Below are 25,435 nucleotides of genomic sequence, written 5' to 3'. Positions count from 1 at the left end.
GTTAGAAGTGTTGGAATTAAAAGCCAATTCGGATTGGATAAGGTCATGTGCTGGCAGCATGACCAAAACCTCCTTTGAGGGACCAAAAATGAAATTTTACAAGTCCAATGGATATGGGACCAATTGGGGATGAAAATAGGCACTAAATGACACAATTTTTATTTAGGAAGCCTGCCCAAAAAGTGACTGAAACCTAGTGAACAAAGTGACCGAAGTCGGAAAATCGCAGGCTGCCTCTGCACAAACTGACCAAATGAACAGTATTTGTTCATTTGGTCATAACTCGAGCTAGGCAGGTCAAAATGACCTGAAATTTTACCAGTAATTAGATAAGATATAGATCTAAAACTTTTATGGGGAACACCAACCCAAATTATGCCATTAACCCAATCAAAATACTGAGCAAAGTTGGTGACCTTAATCTGCAGAACTGCAGATTGCCATATGAACGGTAAAGTTTCAATAGCTATAACTCTCTCTAGAAAACTCCGATTTAGGCGATTCTTGAATCGATGGAAACCTAAGACATAGTAGAACATTTCATATGAAGAAAATTAGACCAAATTATGGACCTAACTTGATCAAATTGCTGAATGAATTTGGATCAACAAATCTGCAGAACCAAATTCTGTAGCATGAACAGTAATAGTAATTTTCTTATAACTTGAGCTACAAAACTCCAATTGGGGTGATTCAAAAGGGAGAATAAACTTAATACAATAAGGAACATTTTCTATGAAGAAAGTTTTACCAAATTCTTACAGTAAACTGATCAATGAAATAGTACAATTAACGACACCAAAACTGAAAATTTGGCAATTTTGCCTAAAACGCCTAAGTTTTGAGAAAATGACCAAAACCAACAAGTTTGGTGACCAAAATGTGGTATGTGGGTAAAGTTTGAATTCTCATACCTATTAAGCCTTAGAAAGTCAACAATTTGACTTGAATAGTGCAGTGAATAGTAACCCGAAACACAAAATTTTAAGAACGTTGAATTTAGCACGTTAGAGCTAGGTAAAAGTAAAGTTAAATTTATTATTGGATTTATGCTAAGTACTGAAACACTGTGAAATTGTGTGTTTCAGTGGAAAAGAATACCGGGACAGAACCCGAGAAATCGAGTCAAGGCCAACAAGCGACTCGTTTGAGGTTTGTGCACAACGTATATTTTTTTTATAATTATCTTCTGCATACTATTTGAATAATGTGAAATATTGAATTATGGCATTCTTATGATGTTTGATTTAAATTGTGAAAGTTATTGTGTATATTTGAAATGAAAATGTTTAGCAAACTGTTAAGATAAGTTTCGAAACCACAGTGCCATGACCATATATTTGGACACCTCACTAGCACGACTAGTGGGGGTAATTAGTTTCGAATTTTGATTCCTTCTCTGGAGAAGTGTTGAGGTGTGCCAGTAGAAGAGGATGTGAATGGATATCCATATATTTGAGCTAGCTAGCCTTGTGATGTGATTTCTCTTTAGCCTCTAGCTATTGAGATTCTATTTGTTTCGAATGGCATGATCTAACTGTGGATTTTATGAAATGTGTTTTGATTCTTTGAAATGAACTTGGTTTGCATTAACATTTCATAATTCATGTTTTGTGTTTAATGCTCATGTTTAGTCAAATTTTTGAATAAATGTGATTTATATTCTACATAAAGATTATTTTAGTATGTTGTGCACCACTGAGTCCTAGTACTCAGCGATAGCTTTTATTGCTGTCGCAGATACAGAGACTAGAAGCGACAAACCGAGTGCTAAGGATTAAAGATCATTCTGCTTGAAGTTATCGGGTATAATTTATACCCTAATTGTAAATATTTCTTTTGATGTATATATTGCACATAAATGTATGGACATATAAAAATGGGTCCTGAGCAGTTTGTATAAAATTTGTATAAAGTTGTAATATATATTGTAGTTTGAAATTCTCTTAATGTAAATTTTGTAACGATGTATCTAAATTGTTTAATTTCTAATGAATTATGAATGGAACAATTTTATTTAATTTGAATGAAATGGATTGCTAGTATTTTGATGATCATTGGATAGTGGATTTGAAATTTGAAAGTTGATAAATGTGTTGAGAAATTGATTGAGATTGAGTATGAAATTGAAGCAGTTGTTGAGGAAAATTTTTAGAAGTGCTTTTTACAGGCATTTGAAGAACTATTTTCCCAAAATACAAAGGGAACTCTATCAAAATTTTTATAAAATTTGCGTAAAAATAAAATGGGCCAAAAATATTAACTAGTTTTAATTTTAACTAAATGTTTTAACCATATATTAGAAAATGCTCACTACTTATCAAAAGTAAGAAAATTGTTTTAAAATCCCTTGTAGGGTACTTAATGAATTATCGGTAGGTGAAGTTCGGTAGTTCATTAGATATTCTACGGGATCATGTTATGCCTTACAGAGGGGTAAGCTGTGACACCGATGACTGGTGTCAGTCTGCGTCACACCCTACTCCCCTGTAAGATGTAACATGATCCCGTAGTATACCTAATGAATTACCGTACTTCGCCTACCGATAATCCATTAAATATACTACAAGGAATTTTAAAACAATTTTCATGAAATTTAAATCATCGATTAAAATCTGGTGTTATAAATTTTTTTTTTTAAATTTCGGCAAAGTGTCGGTTGTATTTTGAGAAAACAGTTCTTCAAAACCTACAAAGAACACGCTCCCAATATGTTTTCTCAAATACAACTTCAATAACTTCATTTGCACTCACAATTCAAATCTCAATAATCAAATCAATCCCCTCATAAAAGAAACATTTAATTGATTACAAGACTCAAAATTAATATTACAAAACTGTTCAGATAAATGAAATCCCAAATTTACATTTACAATAATTTACATTTAATTACATACCAAAATATTTTAGAAGAGTTTTTATGCAACTGCTCAAATAATTTACATACATATTATTACATGCATACATCAAAACCTATGTACGTGGGTATACCTATGATATACCTGGAGCTGATCTGAATATGTCTTCAAAGAAACTTACTAACTACTCTATGCTCTTCTTACCTGCGACAGCATACAAAGCTATCGCTGAGAGGTGAACTCAGTGGTGCACAACTATAGTTTAAAACATAGTACAATATACATTGACAAAATTTACAGCAAATAATTTGGAAATCCGAATACTCATCAAATTCCAAAACTCAAAATATTCATTGCCAATAATCTAAATCGTTTGTATGAAATGACTTTGATCATGAAATTCAATTTATCAAATCATGACTAACCCTTTAAGGTAGTTCCAACAAAATCAATTTTACATAAATCATAACTGAGATCACAATTCTTTACTGTTCAAAAACATTCTGTGTCTCAAAAACCATGTTGTATCTCAAAAACTATGCTGTATCTCAAAAATCATTCTTTATCTCAAAAATCATTCTTTATCTCACTAACTATGGAAGACTAATCCGAAAGGGCCATATTCGAAGTGATTCTAACTCCCTATGGTCGGGGAGGTCAAATCAGATTCTAACTCCCTATGGTTGGGGAGGTCGAATCATCGTGCACAGTACACATCACAATGATGAATCTTCCGCAAGGGCCATAATGATAAAAACTTAGATCTAACCTCAAATCAGAGGAAAATCTAAGCCTGTGCACGTACCATGGTAATCAAAACACAACTAACTCCATTGTCTTCTCAACAAATGAGAGAGACGGGTAATAACCTAGTCAAGCATCTATAGTTAGATATAAAACAATATCACAATCCTTTTAGTGAGCATAAATCACAATATAATTCGATTCAAATTCAATTCCAATATCTAATAATTTTTATGCTCATCATAATTCAAATCATAAATTTGCATTTTTCCATGAAAATTACTATCACAATTCAAAACATGTTCTATCACAATTTTCCAAAACATAATTTATTCAATCCATAATAATGCTTAATACTTGTGGAAATACCATTTCACAAAGCTAAATTCATACATACTATAATAATTTCAATAATCATTGAATTAAATCCAATGCTTATTAAACATAATACATAAGAAAAATATGTCATTTAATCATATGAAATATTCAAAGCAAAATCAGTTAAAAACTAGTTGTGCACAAACCTTTGATAATTGTCTCCTGGCCTTAACTCAGTGTTTCTTTCCCTTTCCCTGAGTCTTTGCTAACCAAGAAACACAATTTGAAGTGTTTCAGTACTCATTTAAATTGTCTCTAACGATAATGCTTGATAATTAATTCACTGAATTCTATTATTTGCTTAGTCAACCTAATATGTCGACCCTTGATGCATTCTAGGTAAATTAGGTTTTAATGTTACTAATATATCATATTTGTAGCCTTTTAGGGTTGGTACATGTTACCCAATTCATTTCCATATATTTGCATTTTATTGCAATTTGTTGGATTCCGGGATACTAGTTTAACCTATCCGGACGACCTAGTTCCCTCAGTTTTCGGGTTTCGGTTGAAACTACAAACTTGTAGATCTATGTCTTATTGCACGCGGGGAAAAATTTCAGGTTATTCTGAGTTATGTAGACCAAGTTATGGTCATTTTACTATTGCTGGCCAAAATGCATCGAAATTGGTCACTTTAGGTCATTTTAGGTTCAGCCAGTTTTTGGAGCCGAACTTGTGCAAGCCGTTTGACTTGCTTATGGTCATTTCTGCGCTTTGGTGCCTTCATAAGACTTGTAGATATATGTCTTAAATATTCATGGTTAAAATTTCAGGTCAATTGGACCTGTTTTGAGTGTGTTATGGCCTAAATACTAACTGCTGCCCAAATGGTCAATTTTCAGGCCTTAATTGCACTAATCCGGATTTGGTCACTTTTCAAGTTACCTTACAAGCAGAATTTTGGTAAGCTTCCTTCATGAAAGTTGACACATTTTGTGCCCAGTTTCACCTACAATTGGTCTCATACCAATTGGAGCCACACACTTAAGGTTCTAAGCCCAAAACCTAATTGCCCTATTGCATTTCCTTCATTACTCATCAAAGGTCACTTTTAGCATTTACCAAACTCCACATTCATGTCAATTTTGGTTTGTACCATAACCTAAAGATATTTCACAACATATTGTTGATCATTTTGGAAGCTTATAATCACACTCAACATACACCATATAGTGCTGAATTTTTCAAACTCAATTACAACAATTTAATGACCTAATCACAACATATAGCTTCTCCACTATCCTAACATACAACTTCACCACTAACTTACATACACATTTGGCAAACTTTAGGACGATAATTCATCAAACATCTTCATGAATTCCAGCATCCTTCAAGGAGTTAACAAGCTTTGTAAAGCTTCCATAATTGCCTTCAAGCTCAAATTTTCACTTGGTCCACCATCACAGATACATGAGGTTAACTTACTAAAATTTTAAGCCATATTAGTCAACATTAATTCTCCACAATATAGGTAAGAATATTTCATTTAGTACAAAATTTCATGGCTGTCCATTTAGACATTTACGCATAGAATTTCAAATTCAACATAATTTCCAACTCAAGTGCTCAACTTTAACATACATCAATAATTAACTTACTAAAACTTTTATTCACTTTAATCAACATCAATACCCATCAATTTCATGTGAAAATAATTCAAACTCTTTAATTACCATGGCTGCCTAAACTAATACATAATCATAACTCACCAAAAACTCAAAATTTCTTCATCAATTTCTTTATCTCAAGCTTCCCATAAACTTTACTTAAGAAAGAAAACAATTTAAATACTTACCTATTGATGAGGCTTGTTAAATCTTCACCTAAATCCCTTAAATTTAGTATCTATTTCTTCCTTGTGATGTGGGGATAAAAATTTGTGAAGTGACTTTAGTGTTTAGGATGGAAATGGTGGAGGCTTAGGAAGTTTGAATCAATTCGGCCATGGAGGATTTGGAGAGCTTCATTTCGGCATGGACGGGAGGAAGGTTGAAGATGAAGTGTGAGTGGATTTACACCTGCCCACTTAAGGATTACTTTAACCCCATAGTGCTCCACTCACCATAAGATAATGATATTATATGTTTAAAGTGCTAATTATTCAATTTATACCGCATTTTTGCTATTTACATTAGGTACCACTAATTTAATTTTTCATTATATTTTCCAAGTGTAATATTATGTATTTCTAATGGACATTTAGGTCAAAAGATAACTCGGGGTGTCAAATGACCACAATGCTCCTGTTCGGGTTGCATTCCCGATTTTTCGATAACACCGGGTTTTGTCCATTTTTCGATTTCTCACTTTTCTCTGTACTAATTATTTAATTTTTATTTAATATTTCTAATGGTATTTATACTTCAATAGGGGTCTATTTAAGTCCTAAAAATATTTTTCAAGATTCCCTGCGGTCCAGGGCTAGTCAACGGTCCACGTTGTGACTTCTCGATGCGGTCACCCATCGCTAGGGTTCTCGGCTCGCTTAACTTGGTTATATTTCTTTTCTATTATTTTTCCTTTGTTTTTCTTGTATTTTCTTTTCTTGTATTTCATTATTTTATGTCTTCTCACTCATATCGAAGTGTAGTTCTAGGCATTCTAGCTGTTCAAACAACACTTGTCACTGGAACAGTAGAACGCACTACCGAACATAGGGGTGTTACAATTCTCCCCCCCTTAAAATAAATTTCGTCTCGAAATTTAACCTGACATTAGTCTCTGAATAGCTGTTTGTGATGTCTCTTCATATCCTCTTCACGTCCCCAAGTAGCTTATTGGCCTGAATAATGGTTCCACAACACTTTAACCAGGTGTATCTGTTTGTTCCTCAGCTGCTTCACCTCATATGCCAGAATTTCTATGGGTTCTTCCTCATAGGAGAGGTCTGGATTTACCTCAATCTCTTCAACCGATAGTACATGAGATGGGTCTGATCTGTACCTCCTTAACATGGACACATGGAAGACACTGTATATCCTTGCTAACTCCAGAGGTAATGCCAACCGATATGCTAAAGGACCCACTCTTTCTAGAACCTCATATGGTCCGATGAAACGAGGACTCAGTTTCCTCTTTCTGCTAAATCTCATAATCCTCTTCCAAGAAGAAACTTTGAGGAGTACCTTATCACCCACTGCATTTCAATATCTCTTTTCTTCAGATCAACATAGGACTTTTGACGGTCTGATACAGCCTTTAGTCTATCTCTGATCAATCTGATCTTTTCCTATGTCTGCTGAATAATTTCTGGTCCAATCATCTTTCTTTCACCTCACCTACTTCATCCCAACATAAGGGAGTTCTGCACTTTCTGTCATACAAAGCTTCATATGGAGGCATCCCAATGCTTGATTGGTAGCTATTGTTATAAGAAAACTCAATCAAAGGCAAGTGTGTATCCCAACTACCTTCAAACTCAATCACACAAACCCGTAGCATATTCTCCAATATCTGAATTACCCTCTCAAACTGGCCATCTATCTGTGGGTGGAATGCTGTGCTGAAGTTCAATATAGTTCTTAGGGCTCTCTGAATAGTACCCTAGAATCTAGAAGTGAACCTAGGATCTCTGTCAGATACAATCGATACTGGCACTCCATGTAATTTTACAATTTCATATATGTACAATCTGGCCAATCTTTCCAGGCTATAGTCCATCCGGACTGGCAAAAAGTGAGCAGACTTGGTTAGTCTGATAACTATGACCTATACTGCATTTTGACTATTCTGTGTCCGCGGAAGTTTCATCACAAAATCCATAGTTATCCGTTCTTTTACCATGTTTTATAGGGTGCTATTTGTATGCTAGCTTGACACTTATTATTATATACAAATTCTGTTAGTGGGATGTATCTGTCCCATCTCCCCTCGGATTTAATGACACAAGTTCTCAGTATATTCTTGAGGGCTTATCACATATTACAAGTTATTATTATCATTTCATTTCATTATTTATAAAAACTCAATTGGTTTCAAAATTTACCTGAATCACTTGCTTCGACTATCCATCCGTCTGAGGATAACAAGTCGTACTGATATCTCTAAGCTTATAGCAATTACTATGGTACAGGTAATTCACATTAATGTAACCGAGTCACTAACTCTAGCTACCTTACAAGTGTAGTGGTTTGATAGGCTAGTTCTAAAATTTTAAATTTCTTACTAGAATTTTCACATTTATTTCCCATAATAGTACTCTATTCGGGCGCAACCGTATCAATTTATAGATTACTTACAAATATTCTTAATTCATTGCATCACGAGGAAGCACATAGCTCTACACAATAATCCCGTGTCGGTACTGTAATCTGCAGCTTACAATATAAACATCGAGAACATTACATAGTCACTACGTTATAACCTCATGCACTAGGCTTTCTAACATCTTATCTTTCTTAAATCCACTAATATCCTAAACCGATTCTGATTATAATATCCATTAATAATTACTAATAGCAACATCTTTGCCCTCATCTAGAGAAATTCTATTACTGTAACTTACTTTTAGGTCCTCTTACCTTACATTAAGTAGGCTCACCAATTAGCTTTATAATTTATGGTATGTTAGAAAATACTTTTAGCTAACAATTCTTCCAAAATTAATGTCAATCATACTTGTTATTGTAGTTTTGATCCTAAAACACTAGTCACTAACGCATCAAAATTTATTCCCCTGTAAAGGAATAACAACAAAACATAGAATTCTAACACTAACATATAAATAAGTAGTGCTGGGATCAAATAATAACTCATTGTTTCTTTCAAAAATTAAGAACTTACTAGCAGCTACATTCAAAGTTTTTGCTCTTTCTCCTTGGCGCATAGTGAATGCTCTGACTGGTGCGCTACTATATTCGGGTTGATTCACTGTGTTATAGTGGTGAGGAGTACCAACTCTATTTCTATCTTGACTCTGACTGACGGTCTGTGAACTCTGGAGAGCAGATTGAGGTGCTCTAGTACAATCTCTAACAAAGTGTCCAAGCTTTTCACAATTGTAGCAGGCTTTAGAGGCCCTTGGACAAATACCTCCATGTAGCTTACCACAAACATGGCAGAAATGGGCAGAATAGGAACTTCTGGTTGTTCGACGACTAGATCTTGGTGTTCTCTGCCCTGATGATCTGCCTCTATTGTATCCCTGAGCTCGGGGTTCCTCAAATTCTTTTCTCTTCCCTAAATTACTGCTCGAGTTCTTACCTGTAGATTTCTCCCTCTTCTCTATTTCACATTGCCCTTGTGGGGGTTGGGTCTGTACTTGGGCTTGGGCTGACAGATTATTAGCCATTTGTTAGAAGAAAGTGGCCATTTGCTGGGCCATTTGTGCAGTAATTTGTACTGGTAAAACTGGTACAGTCGGGCCTTCGACACTTTGTGGAGTTGGGGCCTCAACTTGTACTTCTGCCATCACGGACTGTTTTATTGTCTCATTCTTCTCTTCCATATATTTTCACAAGATTTTCTATTCCTGTACAACCAACATAAGGAGATTCCTCTCCACTAGTTCATATTTATGATGTAAATGTACTATACGTATCAAACATTTGAGCAGTTGTAGTTACCGACAAAAAGATTTCAAATTCACAGTTCGAAATTCACTTTAAAACCATTGCTCTGATACCACAAAACATGTCACACCCTACTCCCCTGTAAGATGTAACATGATCCCATAGTATACCTAATGAATTACCGTACTTCGCCTACCGATAATCCATTAAATATACTATAAGGGATTTTAAAACAATTTTCATGAAATTTAAATCATCGATTAAAATCTGATGTTATAAAATTTTTTTTTTAAAATTTCGGCAAAGTGCCGGTTGTATTTTGAGAAAACAGTTCTTCAAAACCTGCAAAGAACATGCTCCCAATATGTTTTCTCAAATACAACTTCAATAACTTCATTTGCACTCACAATTCAAATCTCAATAATCAAATCAATCTCCTTATAAAAGAAACATTTAATTGATTACAAGACTCAAAATTAATATTACAAAATTATTCAGATAAATGAAATCCCAAATTTACATTTACAATAATTTACATTTAATTACATACCAAAATATTTTAGAAGAGTTTTATACAACTGCTCAAATAATTTACATACATATTATTACATGCATAGATCAAAACCTATGTACATGGGTATACCTATGATATACCTGGAGCTGATCTGAATATGTCTTCAAAGAAACTTACTCACTACTCTATGGTCTTCTTGCCTGCGACAGCATACAAAGCTATCGCTAAGTGATGAACTCAGTGGTGCACAACTATAGTTTAAAACACAGTACAATATACATTGACAAAATTTACAGCAAATAATCTAGAAATCTGAATACTCATCAAATTCCAAAACTCAAAATATTCATTGCCAATAATGTAAATCGTTTGTATGAAATGACTTTGATCACGAAATTCAATTTATCAAATCATGACTAACCCTTTAAGGTAGTTCCAACTAAATCAATTATACATAAATCATAACTGAGATCACAATTCTTTACTGTTCAAAAACATTCTGTGTCTCAAAAACCATGTTGTATCTCTAAAACCATGCTGTATCTCAAAAATAATTTTTTATCTCAAAAATCATTCTTTATCTCACTAACTATGCAAGACTAATTCGAAAGGGCCATATTCGAAGTAATTCTAACTCCCTATGGTCGGGGAGGTCGAATCAAATTCTAACTCCCTATGGTCGGGGAGGTCAAATCATCGTGCACAGTACACATCACAATGATGAATCTTCCGCAAGGGCCATAATGATAAAAACTTAGATCTAACCTCAAATCAGAGGAAAATCTAAGCCTGTGCACGTACCATGGTAATCAAAACACAACTAACTCCATTGTCTTCTCAACAAATGAGAGAGACGGGTAATAACCTAGTCAAGCATCTATAATGAGATATAAAACAATATCACAATCCTTTTAGTGAGCATAAATGTCACACCCTACCCCTCTGTAAGGCATAACATGATCCCGTAATATACCTAATGAATTACCAACTTCGCCTGCTGATAACCCATTAAATACACTACAAGGGATTTTCAAAAACTTTTCTTACTTCTTTTACAGTGGTGAGCACTATTTACAGGTGTTAAAAACCTTTTTGAACTGAGGTGAATTAACTAACACATTTAGACTATTAGTAATTTCTGTAAAAAAATTTTGGCAGAGTGCCCTCCGTAATTTGGATAAAATAGTTCTTCAAAAACCTGTAAAAACCACTTCAATATTTTTCTCAATCTCAAACTCTAGCATAATTCAACACAAATCTACAATAATTTTTCAAAGACTGAGATACAAGAAATATAATACAATTTTTACAAGTCCAAATAACTCATAATTTATTTTACAACTTTAATTTACAATTTTAATTTACAACTGCTCAAAACCAAGAACACTATATACATACAGTGAACATACATTACAATATAAAATGCAGAATATGGTATACTTAATATACCCGATGATTTCTCGCTGAATGTACTAGCAGCCTAGTCTGCTCACTGTCGATCTGTCTACTGCGATAAAGAATGAAAAGCTATCGCTGAGTAAAATTTACTCAGTGGTGCACAATAATAATTTGAAATGCGATATATAAATCTTTTATTGACAGTTCACAAATCAAATGATTCACAATTCCATTTCATAATTTACAAAATTCACCTAACACAAATTTGATCAAATAATTGAATAATAAGGTTTTGCAAATCAATAACACAATTCGATCAAATAACTGAATAATACCATTTTGCATATCAATAACACAATTCGATCAAATAACTGAATAATATCGTTTTGCAAATCAATAACACAATTCGATCAAATAACTGAATAATATCGTTTTGTAAATCAATAACACAATTCGATCAAATAACTGAATAATACAATGTTGCCAATCGATAACATAATTTAGGCCATGACACAATTTTTCCACACATGCCGTGTTGTACACCACGACAAGACACACTCACCCCAATAATCGAAATCAATGAGGGAGGAAGCTAGCTATATAATGAGTACTCATCCACACTCACCTCGCATCGGGAAGTCAAAGAGGGAGGAACATAATCACACTCACCCCAGACTGATAAGTCAAAGAGGGAGGAATATATCACACTCACCCCATAAATGGAGGAGGAACATAGTAACAGTGTCATGCCAAGTGTGAATCAAAACAATTTCAAATCATAATATTTCATACAAACCATAAATCACATTTTATCTCAAAATTTCCATTTGCAAAGTTGGCAACACAATAATTTCCAAATAATATTCCCAAAACCAAAGCAATAAAAAATTATTCATAACTCATTTTTCCAAATAAATTTGCTAGTAAAAGCAATGAATATAAAAGTATTGTGCACGGACACAATTTAAAACTATAATGTTCAATTAAATTTTGAAGTAGAAAATGAGAAGTCAAAATTATTGTACACAAACACAATTTAAAATAATAACGTACAAATAATCATAATTTATTTCAATTGAAAAATTCAAAAGAAATAAATATTGTGCACAAACACAATTTAAAACAATACAAATAATCATAATTTATTCCAATTGAAAAATTCAAAAGAATTAATTATTGTGCACAAACACAATTTAAAACAATACAAATAATCATAATTTATTCTAATTGAAAAATTCAAAAGAATTAATTATTGTGCACAAACCTCTGATAACTGTCTCTTGGCTCTGCCTCAGTGTTTCCTTCCCCTTCCCTGAGTCTTTGCCAACTGAGAAACACAATTTGAAGTGTTTCAGTACTTAATTAAACTGTCTCTAACGATAATGTTTGATAAATAATTCACTGAATGCTATTATTTGCTTAATCAACCTAATATGTCGACCCTCGATGCATTCTAGGTAAATTAGGTTTTAATGTTACTAACATGTCACATTCGATAGTCTTTTAGGGTTGGTACATGTTACCAAATTCATTTTTGTGTATACTGCATTTTCTTGCGATTTGCTGGATTCCGGGATACTAGTTTGACCTAGCCGGACGACCTAGTTCCCTCGGTTTTCGAGTTTCGGTCAAAACTACAAACTTGTAGATCTATGTCTCATGGAACCCGGGGAAAAATTTCAGGTCATTCTGAGTTGTGTAGGCCAAGTTATGGTCATTTTACTATTGCTATTCAAATTGCACCAAAATTGGTCATTTTAGGTCACTTTAGGTCATTTTAGGTTCGGCCAGTTTTTGGACCCGAACTTGTGCAAGTTGTTTGACTTAGTTTTGATCATTTCTGGGATTTTGTGTCTTCATAAGACTTGTAGATATGGGTCTTAGCTACTCATGGTTAAAATTTCAGGTCAATTGGACCTGTTTTGAGTGAGTTATGGCCTAAACACTAACTACTGCCCAAATGGTCAATTTTCAGGCCTTATTTGCACTTAATCCGGATTTGGTCATTTTTCAAACTACCTTGCAAACAGAATTTTGGCAAGATTCCTTCTTGAAAGTTGGCACATTTTGTGCCTAGTTTTACCTCCAATTGGTCTCATACCAATTGGAGCCACACACTTAAAGTTATAGGCCTAAAACACAAACTGCCTTATTGCATTTCTTTCATACACATCAAGGATCACTCCTAACACTTACCAAACTCAATATTCAAGTCAATTCTGTTTGTATCATGACCTAAACATAATTCACAACACATTATAGGTCATTTTGGCAGCTTACAATTACATTCAATGTGCACCAACAAGTGCAGAATTTGCCCAACTCAATTTACAACAATTTAACTCCATAACCAAGCTCATTCACATGTCCAACCTTCACACCACTATACATACATTCAAACTGCCATAACAACCAACACATTTTAACATCATTATTCCATAAACCAAGCATGAATTCCAGCATTCTTCAAGGGTTAGCAAACTGCCACAATGGTACACTTACATTCCATTACTTTCCAAGCTTCAAATTTCATTTTACATTTACATATACTAAATATAAATCACCTAAACAATTTCCTACACAATATACATTTAATCAATCATTTAATTCACCATTTACAAGCACAAATAACCTGCCTTCAAGGTATTTCCATGGATGCCAAAATTACACATTCCCATTCAACATCAAACCTCAAAAATTTCTTCATAATTCAAACACCCATAACATGCTTACAAACTTTAACAAAGCAATATTCAAAAACTCAAACTTACCTATGGATGAGACTTCTTAAATCTTCACCAAAACTTGTTTTTCTTGCTTCCTACATGCTGCCCATGATGTGTAGAACAAGTTTAATGAAGAACAATTGGAGAAATTGTGGCTTGATCATTAGGAGTGGAGCTTGCATGCAAGGTGTGGCCATGGTGGACAATGGAGAGAAAATTCAATTCGGCAAAGTGAGGATTTGAGAGCAAGAAGAAGACTTTAGTGGAGTAATCTGCCCACTTAGTGAATTTTTAATTCCCATAGTGCTCCACTCATGCTAGGATAATCATTTAATAAGTTTTAAGTGATAATTACTCCATTTACACTCCATTTTTGTTATTTACATTAGGTACCACTAAATTAATTTTTTCATTATATTTTTCAAGTGTAATATTATTTATTTTTAATGGACATTTAGGTCAAAAGACAACTCGGAGTGTCAAATGACCACAATGCCCCTGTTCGGGTTGTATTCCCGATTTTTCAGTAACACCGGGTTTTTGTCCATTTTTCGATTTCTCACTTTTCTTTGTACTAATTATTTAATTTTTCTTTAATATTTCTTATGATATTTATACTTCAATAGGTGTCTCTTTAAGTCTTAAAAATATTTTCCAGGGTTCCCCGCGGTCCAGGATTAGTCAACGGTCCACGCCGTGACTTCCCGGTGCGGTCACCCATCGCTAGGGTTCTCGGATCGCTTAACTTAGTTGTATTTCTTTACTATTATTTTTTCCTTTATTTTTCTTGTATTTTCTTTTCTTGTATTACATTATTTAATGTCTCCACACTCATATCGAAGTGTAGTTCTAGGCATTCTAGCTGTCCAGACAACACTGGTCACCGGAACAGTAGAACGCACTACCGAACTTAGGGGTGTTACAATTCTCCCCCCCTTAAAATAAATTTCATCCACGAAATATTTCCCAATAGCCATCTTACAATAGTCATACGTTTATTTTCTCCTTTCTATATGATCGTATGATCTTCTTTCTCTCGAATTTGTATAAGACTTTTAACAATCTAATACAACATTTAATTTGTTTGTATAACACCAATCTTCTCTTACTATTGTCCTGTCTAATATTTCGATTCATGTTCCTTCTTGAATGACCCTTGAGGTCATGTTAGAATCATTTATCTAGTCATTGGTCCTCTGACCATTCTAGTCCATAGTCTTCCTCACATTCGTAACATTTCTTTGTTATATTTGAACCAACTGTTCGAATTTTTACTTCTATAACTCTTTTTATCTGTTAATATTCTATAACTTACTTTCTTTTGTACTGAACTATAACCTTTTGATATTCTAACCTTTGAGTTTTAGATCCCTAAGTAGGATTTTCAAACTTATTTCTAACAATTAAATTCTGTCATGGCATAACTATACCAAAACAGATGCCGTTGGCAACTATTCTTATCTAGGTGTACTATCGGGTAGTACGTAGCTCTATACAATAATCTCAAGTCAGTACTGTAATCTGCAGCTTACAGTATAAACATCAAGAACATTGCATAGTTACTACGATACATCCCAATAGATCAAATTTTCCTATCTTTTATCCTTTTCGAATTCACTAATATCCCGAACTTATTATGATTGCAATATCCATTAACAATTACTAACAGTGACATCCTTGCCCTCATCTAGAGCAATTCCATTACTGCATCATACTTTTACGTCCTCTTACCTTACATTTAGTAGGCTTGCCAATTGGCTTTATAATTTATGGTGTGTTAGAAAATACTTTTTGCCAATAAATTCTTTCAAAACTAATTTCACTTATTATCACAATCCTTATTTTAAAGGGCTAATCACTAATGCATCAAAATTTATTCCCCTGTAAAGGAATAACAATAGAACATATAGTTCTAACACTAACATAAAAGTATACAGACCCCAGGTCAAATAATACATATATATATCTTAGTTACTATTTGAGAAAGTACCAACAATAATATCAAAAGTCTAAGTCTCTTCTCTCTGCCGTATAGCGTATGCTCCAGCTGGAGCATCACCCTGTTCTGGCTGATTCACAGTACTCTGACTTCTAGGTGTACTACCCCTACCTCTACCTTTGCCTCTACTAACTGATGGTGAACTCTTTGGGGTAGAAACTTGGGTTGATCCCTTTGGTGTAGTAAATGATCCAGAACGACCTGGATTTACACAATCCCTAGCAAAATGGCCAGTCTCTCCACAGTTAAAACATGCTCCTACGGCTTTATAACATACCCCACTATGTGGTTTACCACAAGTTTCACAAAGTTGATCTGACAGCGCATTCCTGGGTTTCTGTTGAGTTTGCTGATCGGATCGAGGTGGTTTCTGTCCAGAAGATCTATCTCTACCGGACTTCTTACTATCTCTGTTGTATCCCCCAAAGTTTTTCCTCTTTCCAATAAGACCACTAGAACTCTGTTCTACTGACTTTCCCTCTTTTTCTGTCTTCTCTGATTTCTTTTTCTCAGAAGCTGCTTCAGATTCAATTCTTTCTAATTCTAGTGCTTGAGAAATAAGTTCAGAGAAGTTGTTATGTTTGAATCCAACCACTTGTAATCTGATACTAGGCTTCAAGCTGGTTTCAAATCTCTTACATCTCTCCCTACTGGTAGAAAGTAGACTTACTGCATAATGGCTCAGGAGGAAAAATTCCCTTTCACATTCAGCCACCGATCTACTCCCCTATTTCAGACTTAGGAACTCTTGCAGTTTCTGATCTACATAAGCATCAGGGACATAATTTTGTCTGAATTCCCTGAGAAAGTCACTCCAGGTTAGCACTGCAGGTTCTACCAAACTGTGGGGAATGATTTTCCACCAGTCATAAGCATCCCCCTGTAGCAAAGATACTGAGTATTCAAATCCGAGCTCCTCTGTGCAGTGTAGTTTCTTGAATACCCTATCCATCCTTTCTAACCACTATTCTGCCTCTAGAGGATTTACTATCCCCTTAAACTCTGTAGCCCCATTTTTCATCAATTTGTCATATTGTCTAGCAGAAGACTGTGGTTGTACCACTGGTGTCTGTATTGGGGCTTGAGTAGGCACATTACCAGCCATTTGTTGGAACATTGCAGTCATCTGAGCGAATCGAGCGAGGAGCGTAGTGCTGCGGTGGTGCTATTGAACCACTGACATTATGTAGGGCTGGGGCATCACCTTGCACCTCAGCCTCTATAGATTGATTGACTGAACGATCACCCTCTTCCATAGTCAATGCGAGGATCTTAGACCTCCTAAACAAATAACACAAGGAGATTTCCTCCCGTTAGTGCATTTTTATAATGTAATGTACTGTATGTATCAGACAATGATATTGAGCAGTTGTACTATGAAGAAAAAATATTCAAGTAACATGTGAAAACATAATTTAAAAAACTAGCTCTGATACCACTAAAACACGTCACACCCTACCCCTCTGTAAGGCATAATATGATCCCGTAGTATACCTAATGAATTACGAACTGCGCCTGCTGATAACCCATTAAATACACTACAAGGGATTTTCAAAAACTTTTCATACTTCTTTTACAGTGGTGAGCACTATTTACAAGTGTTAAAAACCTTTTTGAACTGAGGTGAATTAACTAACACATTTAGACTATTAGTAATTTCTATAAAAAAAATTTTGGCAGAGTGCCCTTCGCAATTTGGATAAAACAGTTCTTCAAAAACCTGTAAAAAGCACTTCAATATTTTTCTCAATCTCAAACTCTAGCATAATTCAACACAAATCCACAATAATTTTTCAAAGACTGAGATACAAGAAATATAATACAATTTTTATAAGTCCAAATAACTCATAATTTATTTTACAACTTTAATTTACAATTTTAATTTACAACTGCTCAAAACCAAGAACACTATATACATACAGTGAACATACATTACAATATAAAATGCAGAATATGGTATACTCAATATACCCGATGATTTCTCGCTGAATGTACTAGCAGCCTAGTCTGCTGCCCTGTCAGTCTGTCTACCTGCGACAGCAATGAAAAGCTATCGCTGAGTAAAATTTACTCAGTGGTGCACAATAACAATTTGAAATGCGATATATAAATCTTTTATTGACAGTTCACAAATCAAATGATTCACAATTCCATTTCACAATTTACAAAATTCACCTAACACAAATTTGATCAAGTAATTGAATAATAACGTTTTGCAAATCAATAATACAATTTCATCAAATAACTGAATAATACCGTTTTGCAAATCAATAACACAATTCGATCAAATAACTGAATAATACCATTTTGCAAATTAATAACACAATTTGATCAAATAACTGAATAATACCGTTTTGCAAATCAATAACACAATTCGATCAAATAACTGAATAATATAATGTTGCCAATCGATAAAATAATTTAGGCCATGACACAATTTTTCCACACATGCCATGTTGTACACTACGACAAGACACACTCACCCCACTAATCGAAATCAATGAGGGAGGAAGCTAGTTATATAATAAGTACTCATCCGCACTCACCTCAGACTGGGAAGTCAAAGAGGGAGGAACATAATCACACTCACCCTAGACTGATAAGTCAAAGAGGGAGGAATATATCACACTCACCCCATAAATGGAGGAGGAACATAATGTGATGTCATGCCAAGTGTGAATCAAAACAATTTCAAATCATAATATTTCATACAAACCATAAATCACATTTTATCTCAAAATTTCCATTTGCAAAGTTGGCAACACAATAATTTCCAAATAATATTCCCAAAACCAAAGCAATAAAAAATTATTCATAACTCATTTTTCCAAATAAATTTGCTAGTAAAAGCAATGAATATAAAAGTATTGTGCACGGACACAATTTAAAACTATAATGTTCAATTAAATTTTTAAGTAGAAAATGAGAAGTCAAAATTATTGTACACAAACACAATTTAAAATAATAACGTACAAATAATCATAATTTATTTCGATTGAAAAATTCAAAAGAAATAAATATTGTGCACAAACACAATTTAAAACAATACAAATAATCATAATTTATTCCAATTGAAAAATTCAAAAGAATTAATTATTGTGCACAAACACAATTTAAAACAATACAAATAATCATAATTTATTCCAATTGAAAAATTCAAAAGAATTAATTATTGGGCACAAACCTCTGATAACTGTCTCTTGGCTCTGACTCAGTGTTTCCTTCCCCTTCCCTGAGTCTTTGCTAACTGAGAAACATAATTTGAAGTATTTCAGTACTTAATTAAACTGTCTCTAATGATAATGTTTGATAAATAATTCACTGAGTGCTATTATTTGCTTAATCAACCTAATATGTCGACCCTCGATGCATTATAGGTAAATGAGGTTTTAATGTTACTAACATGTCACATTCGATAGTCTTTTAGGGTTGGTACATGTTACCAAATTCATTTCCGTGTATACTGCATTTTCTTGCGATTTGCTGGATTCCGGGATACTAGTTTGACCTAGCCGGAGGACCAAGTTTCCTCGGTTTTCGGGTTTCAGTCAAAACTACAAACTTGTAGATCTATGTCTCGTGGAACGTGAGGCAAATTTTCAGATCATTCTGAGTTGTGTAGGCCAAGTTATGGTCATTTTACTATTGCTGGTCAAATTGCACCAAAATTGGTCATTTTAGGTCACTTTAGGTCATTTTAGGTTCGGTCAATTTTTGGACCCAAATTTGTGCAAGCTTTTTGACTTACTTATGCTCATTTCTGGGCTTTGGTATCTTCATAAGACTTGTAGATATGGGTCTTAACTACTCATGGTTCAAATTTCAGGTCAATTGGACCTGTTTTGAGTGAGTTATGGCCTAAACACTAACTACTGCGCAAATGGTCAATTTTCAGGCCTTATTTGCACTTAATCCGGATTTGGTCATTTTTCAAGCTACCTTGCAAACAGAATTTTGGCAAGCTTCCTTCATAAAAGTTGGCACATTTTGTGCCTAGTTTCACCTCCAATTGGTCTCATGCCAATTGGAGCCACACACTTAAAGTTATAGGCCTAAAACACAAACTGCCTTATTGCATTTCTTTCATACACATCAAGGATCACTCCTAACACTTACCAAACTCAATATTCAAGTCAATTCTGGTTGTATCATGACCTAAACATAATTCACAACACATTATAGGTCATTTTGGCAGCTTACAATTACATTCAATGTGCACCCACAAGTGCAGAATTTGCCCAACTCAATTTACAACAATTTAACTCCATAACCAAGCTCATTCACATGTCCAACCTTCACACCACTATACATACATTCAAACTGCCATAACAACCAACACATTTTAACATCATTATTCCATAAACCAAGCATGAATTCCAACATTCTTCAAGGGTTAGCAAACTGCCACAATGGTACACTTACATTCCATTACTTTCCAAGCTTTAAATTTCATTTTACATTTACATATACTAAGTATAAATCACCTAAACAATTTCCTACACAATATACATTTAATCAATCATTTAATTCACCATTTACAAGCACAAATAACCTGCCTTCAAGGTATTTCCATGGCTGCCAAAATTACACATTCCCATTCAACATCAAACCTCAAAAATTTCTTCATAATTCAAACACCCATAACATGCTTACAAACTTTAACAAAACAATATTCAAAAACTCAAACTTACCTATGTATGAGACTTCTTAAATCTTCACCAAAACTTGTTTTTCTTGCTTCCTACATGCTGCCCATGATGTGTAGAACAAGTTTAATGAAGAACAATTGGAGAAATTGTGGCTTGATCATTAGGAGTGGAGCTTGCATGCAAGGTGTGGCCATGGTGGACAATGGAGAGAAAATTCAATTCGGCAAAGTGAGGATTTGAGAGCAAGAAGAAGACATTAGTGGAGTAATCTGCCCACATAGTGAATTTTTAATTCCCATAGTGCTCCACTCATGCTAGGATAATCATTTAATAAGTTTTAAGTGATAATTACTCCATTTACACTCCATTTTTGTTATTTACATTAGGAACCACTAAATTAATTTTTTCATTATATTTTCCAAGTGTAATATTATTTATTTTTAATGGAAATTTAGGTCAAAAGACAACTCGAGGTGTCAAATGACCACAATGCCCCTGTTCGGGTTGTATTCCCTATTTTTCGATAACACCGGGTTTTTGTCCATTTTTTGATTTCTCACTTTTCTTTGTACTAATTATTTAATTTTTCTTTAATATTTCTTATGATATTTATACTTCAATAGGTGTCTCTTTAAGTCTTAAAAATATTTTCCAGGGTTCCTCGCGGTCCAGGGTTAGTCAACGGTCCACGCCGTGACTTCCCGGTGCGGTCACCCATCGCTAGGGTTCTCGGCTCACTTAACTTAGTTTTATTTCTTTACTATTATTTTTCCTTTATTTTTACTGTATTTTCTTTTCTTGTATTTCATTATTTAATGTCTCCTCACTCATATCGTGTAACACCCCCGTTGTATAGCCTGGTATATTTCACTGTTCCGGTGACCGGTGTCGGTCCGGACAATTAATGGGATTAGGGCCACACTTAAGACAATTTGAGAAGCCATAAACACAAATAATTAGTAATGTTTAATTAGTTAACTATAAATAAGAAAAATAGAACATAAGAGGTTAAACGAGCCGAGAGTCACAGCGATGAGTGACCTCCTCGGGAACGACTGCGAAGTCGTTTTAAACTCAAATTTCGAACCGTAAAAAGTGACGCTGCGGTCCTTAGGACCCTTATGAACACAGTGGAAAAGAGAAAATCATGAAAAAGAACTGTTAAGCCAGTCAAATAATTAGGTCAGGGAGCCGAAAGAAATATTGGATTATTTGCAAACCGGGATGAACCGGCGAGGGGCAATTTGGTCAATTGACCCCGAGAGCTGACTCCTGACCTAACTGTCAAATAAAATCGGAGAAAAGAAAATTTCGGAATCGACAATTAAATTAAAGAACTAATAGAAAAAAAAAGAAAAAAAAAAAGAAGAGAAAATGAAAAAGTTGAAAAGTTGATGACATCATCATGATGATGTAACTATGACTTCATAATTAATTTTAATTTAATTAACTAATTGACTAAGTCAAATTAAAGACTAAAAACAAAATTGAAAAGCCAATTTTTTTACTTCTTCTTCTTTCTTTTTTCTCTCTTTCCCGTAGCTCTCTCCTCTCCCTCTCTTTTTATTTTGTTTCACCATTAAAACTTAGATTTAAGCTTCTTAAACTTTAGATTTCACCCCCTAATCCTTGAAAATAATTATAGAAACCATTAAATTGACCCTCAAGAAGAAGATTTGGAGCAAGAAATTAAAAGAATTTGAAGATTTGAGGAAGATTGAAATTCAAAGTTTAAGGTTAGTGAATTTAAAATTGAAAATTATGTTTAATATTTGTGTTCTTGTTGTATGTAACTTAGATCTTAACTTAAAATAAAATGAAATTAATTGTAGGAGGACTAAACCTGGATTTTGATCAGCTAGGGTTTGATATGTAAGTGCATGAATTTGATTAGATTATAAGTGTAGGCAAGCTTATATGAAGGTAGATGTGATGTTGGTATGCTTAAATGTGATTAAATGAAACAATTTAGTGTGATTAGGGTTTCAATGCTAGGGTTAGTGAACCAAAATTTGGAGAAATGCATAAATGGCATGTTTGACCTATTATGAAGTGAAATAATGGTCAATTATGATCAAATGGATTGTGTGGGAATGGTAGGAAATTAAACCAAATTCGTAGGTTAATGGTCATGCTGCTGGCAGCATGACCAAACCACTGAAGGACCAAATCTCAAATTTTACAAGTCCAATTGATATGCCACCAATTGGAGATGAAAATAGACATAAAAGAGCACAATTTTCATTAAGGAACCATGGCCAAAAACTGACCAAAACTTGGTGAAACAATTGACCAAAGTGGATTGATTGCAGGCTGCCACTGCACTAAACTGACCAAATGAACAGTAACTGTTCATTTGGTCATAACTCGAGTTAGACAGGTCAAATTGACCTGAAATTTGGCCAGGGGTTAGAGGGCATATAGATCTAAAACTTTCATGAAGAACATCACCCCAAATTATGCCATTAACCCATTCAAATTATTGAGCAAAGTTAGGTTACCAAACCTGCAACTCTGCAGAATTTTCATTGAGCAGCAATGTTTGGATAGCTATAACTCCCTCTAGAAAACTCGGATTTAGGCGATTCTTGAACCGATGGAAACCTAAGACATAGTACAACATTTCATATGAAGAAAGTGAGACCAAATTATGAACTTAACTTGATCAAATTATTAACCAAAGTTGGACCAAAAATCTGCCAGCACCAAAATCTCAGTATAAACAGTACACGTGAACAGTAAACTTATTTTGGCCATAACTTGAGCTACAAAACTCCGATTGAGGTGATCCAAAAATGAGAATATACTTAAGACAATAAGAAACATTTTCTATGAAGGAAGTTTTGTCAAATTTCAACAGTAGATCGACCAATGAAACAGTGCAACTTCGGAGAACCAAAACCGAAAATTAGCAATTTTGCCAAAATGACCAAAGCTTTAAACAAATGACCAAAACCAACAAGTTTGGTGACCAAAATATGGTATGTGGGTGAAGTTGGAGTTCCCATACCTATTAAGCCTTAGAAAGTCAATAATTTGACTTGAATAGTGCAGTGAATAGTAACCCGAAACACAAAATTTCGAGAACGTCGCATTTAACACGTTAGAGCTAGGTAAATGTGAAGTTAAGTTTATTTTGGATTTATTTTAAGTTTTAGTACTGAAACATTGGAAAATTTCATGTTTCAGTGGAAAAGAATACCGGGACAGAACCCGAGGAGTCGAGTCAAGGCCAACAGGCTACTCGTTTGAGGTTTGTGCACAACATATACTTTTATAATCATCTTTTGGATATCGTTTTGAATAATGTGAAATATTGGATTATGGCATTCTTATGATGTTTGATCTAAATTGTTGAAATTTATTATGTATATTTGAAATGACATTGTTTAGCAAATTGTTAAGATAAGTTTTGAAACCACAGTATCATGACCATATATTTGAACACCTCACTAGCACGACTAGTGGGGGTAATTTGTTTTGAATTTTGATTCCTTCTCTGGAGAAGTGTTGAGGTGTGCCAGTAGAAGAGGATGTGAATGGATATCCATATATTTGAGCTAGCTAGCCTTGTGATATGATTTCTCTTTAGCCTCTGGCTATTGAGATTCTATTTGTTTCGAATGGCGTGATCTAACTGTGGGTTTTATGAAATGTGTTTTGATACTTTGAAATGAACTTGGTTTACATGTAAAATCTTACAATGCATGATTGTATTAAATTTTCATGTTTAGCCAAATTTTTGAATGAATGTGCTTTAAGTTTTGCATAAAGATTATTCTAGTATATTGTGCACCACTGAGTCCTAGTACTCGTGATAGCTTTATTCTTTGTCGTAGATACTGAAACTAGAGGAGCAGCGTGAGTTTCTTTGAGGTGTGAAGCTACTGACCTAAAGTTTTCGGGTATAATTTATACCCTAACTGTAAATACTTCTTTTGATGTATATATTGCACATAAATGTGTGGACATGTAAAAATGGGTCTTGAGCAGCTTGTACACAAATTTGTATGAAGTTTGTAATAAAGTTTAGTTTGTGTTTCTTTTGATATAAATTTGTAAGGTTGTGTATAAATTATTTTGTTTTTAATGAAATATGAATGATATTGATTGTGATATTTTGAGAAATTGATTGAGTTTGATTGTGAAACCGAAGTAGGGGTTGAGAAAAACTTTTAGAAGTGCTTTTTACAGGTATTTGAAGAATGGTTTTCTCAAAATACAGAGAAAACTCTGTCAAAATTTTCTGAGAATTTGCGAAAAACTAAAATGGACCAAAAATATTAACTAGTTTTAATTTTAACTAAATGTTTTAAATACTTATTAGAAATGCTCACCACTTGTCAAAGATAAGAAAATTGTTTTAAAATCCCTTGTAGGATACTTAATGAGTTATCGGTAGGTGAAGTTCGGTAGTTCATTAGGTATTCTACGGGATCATGTTATGCCTTACAGAGGGGTAAGGTGTGACATGTTTTAGTGGTATCAGAGCAAATTTTTGAATTATGTTTTAAATTGTGAATTTGTGTCTTTTCTTTGTTAAGTACAACTGCTCAATGTCCATAATTGTTACATCTGATTGCATTACATCATGAATGTGAACTAACGGAGAAATCTCCTTATGTTACTTGTTCAGAGATACCTAGCTTGACT

This window comes from Hevea brasiliensis, chromosome 10 (assembly GCF_030052815.1).
Source record: "Hevea brasiliensis isolate MT/VB/25A 57/8 chromosome 10, ASM3005281v1, whole genome shotgun sequence".
Taxonomy (NCBI): Eukaryota; Viridiplantae; Streptophyta; class Magnoliopsida; order Malpighiales; family Euphorbiaceae; genus Hevea; species Hevea brasiliensis.
Note: the sequence above shows the minus strand (reverse complement) of the source record.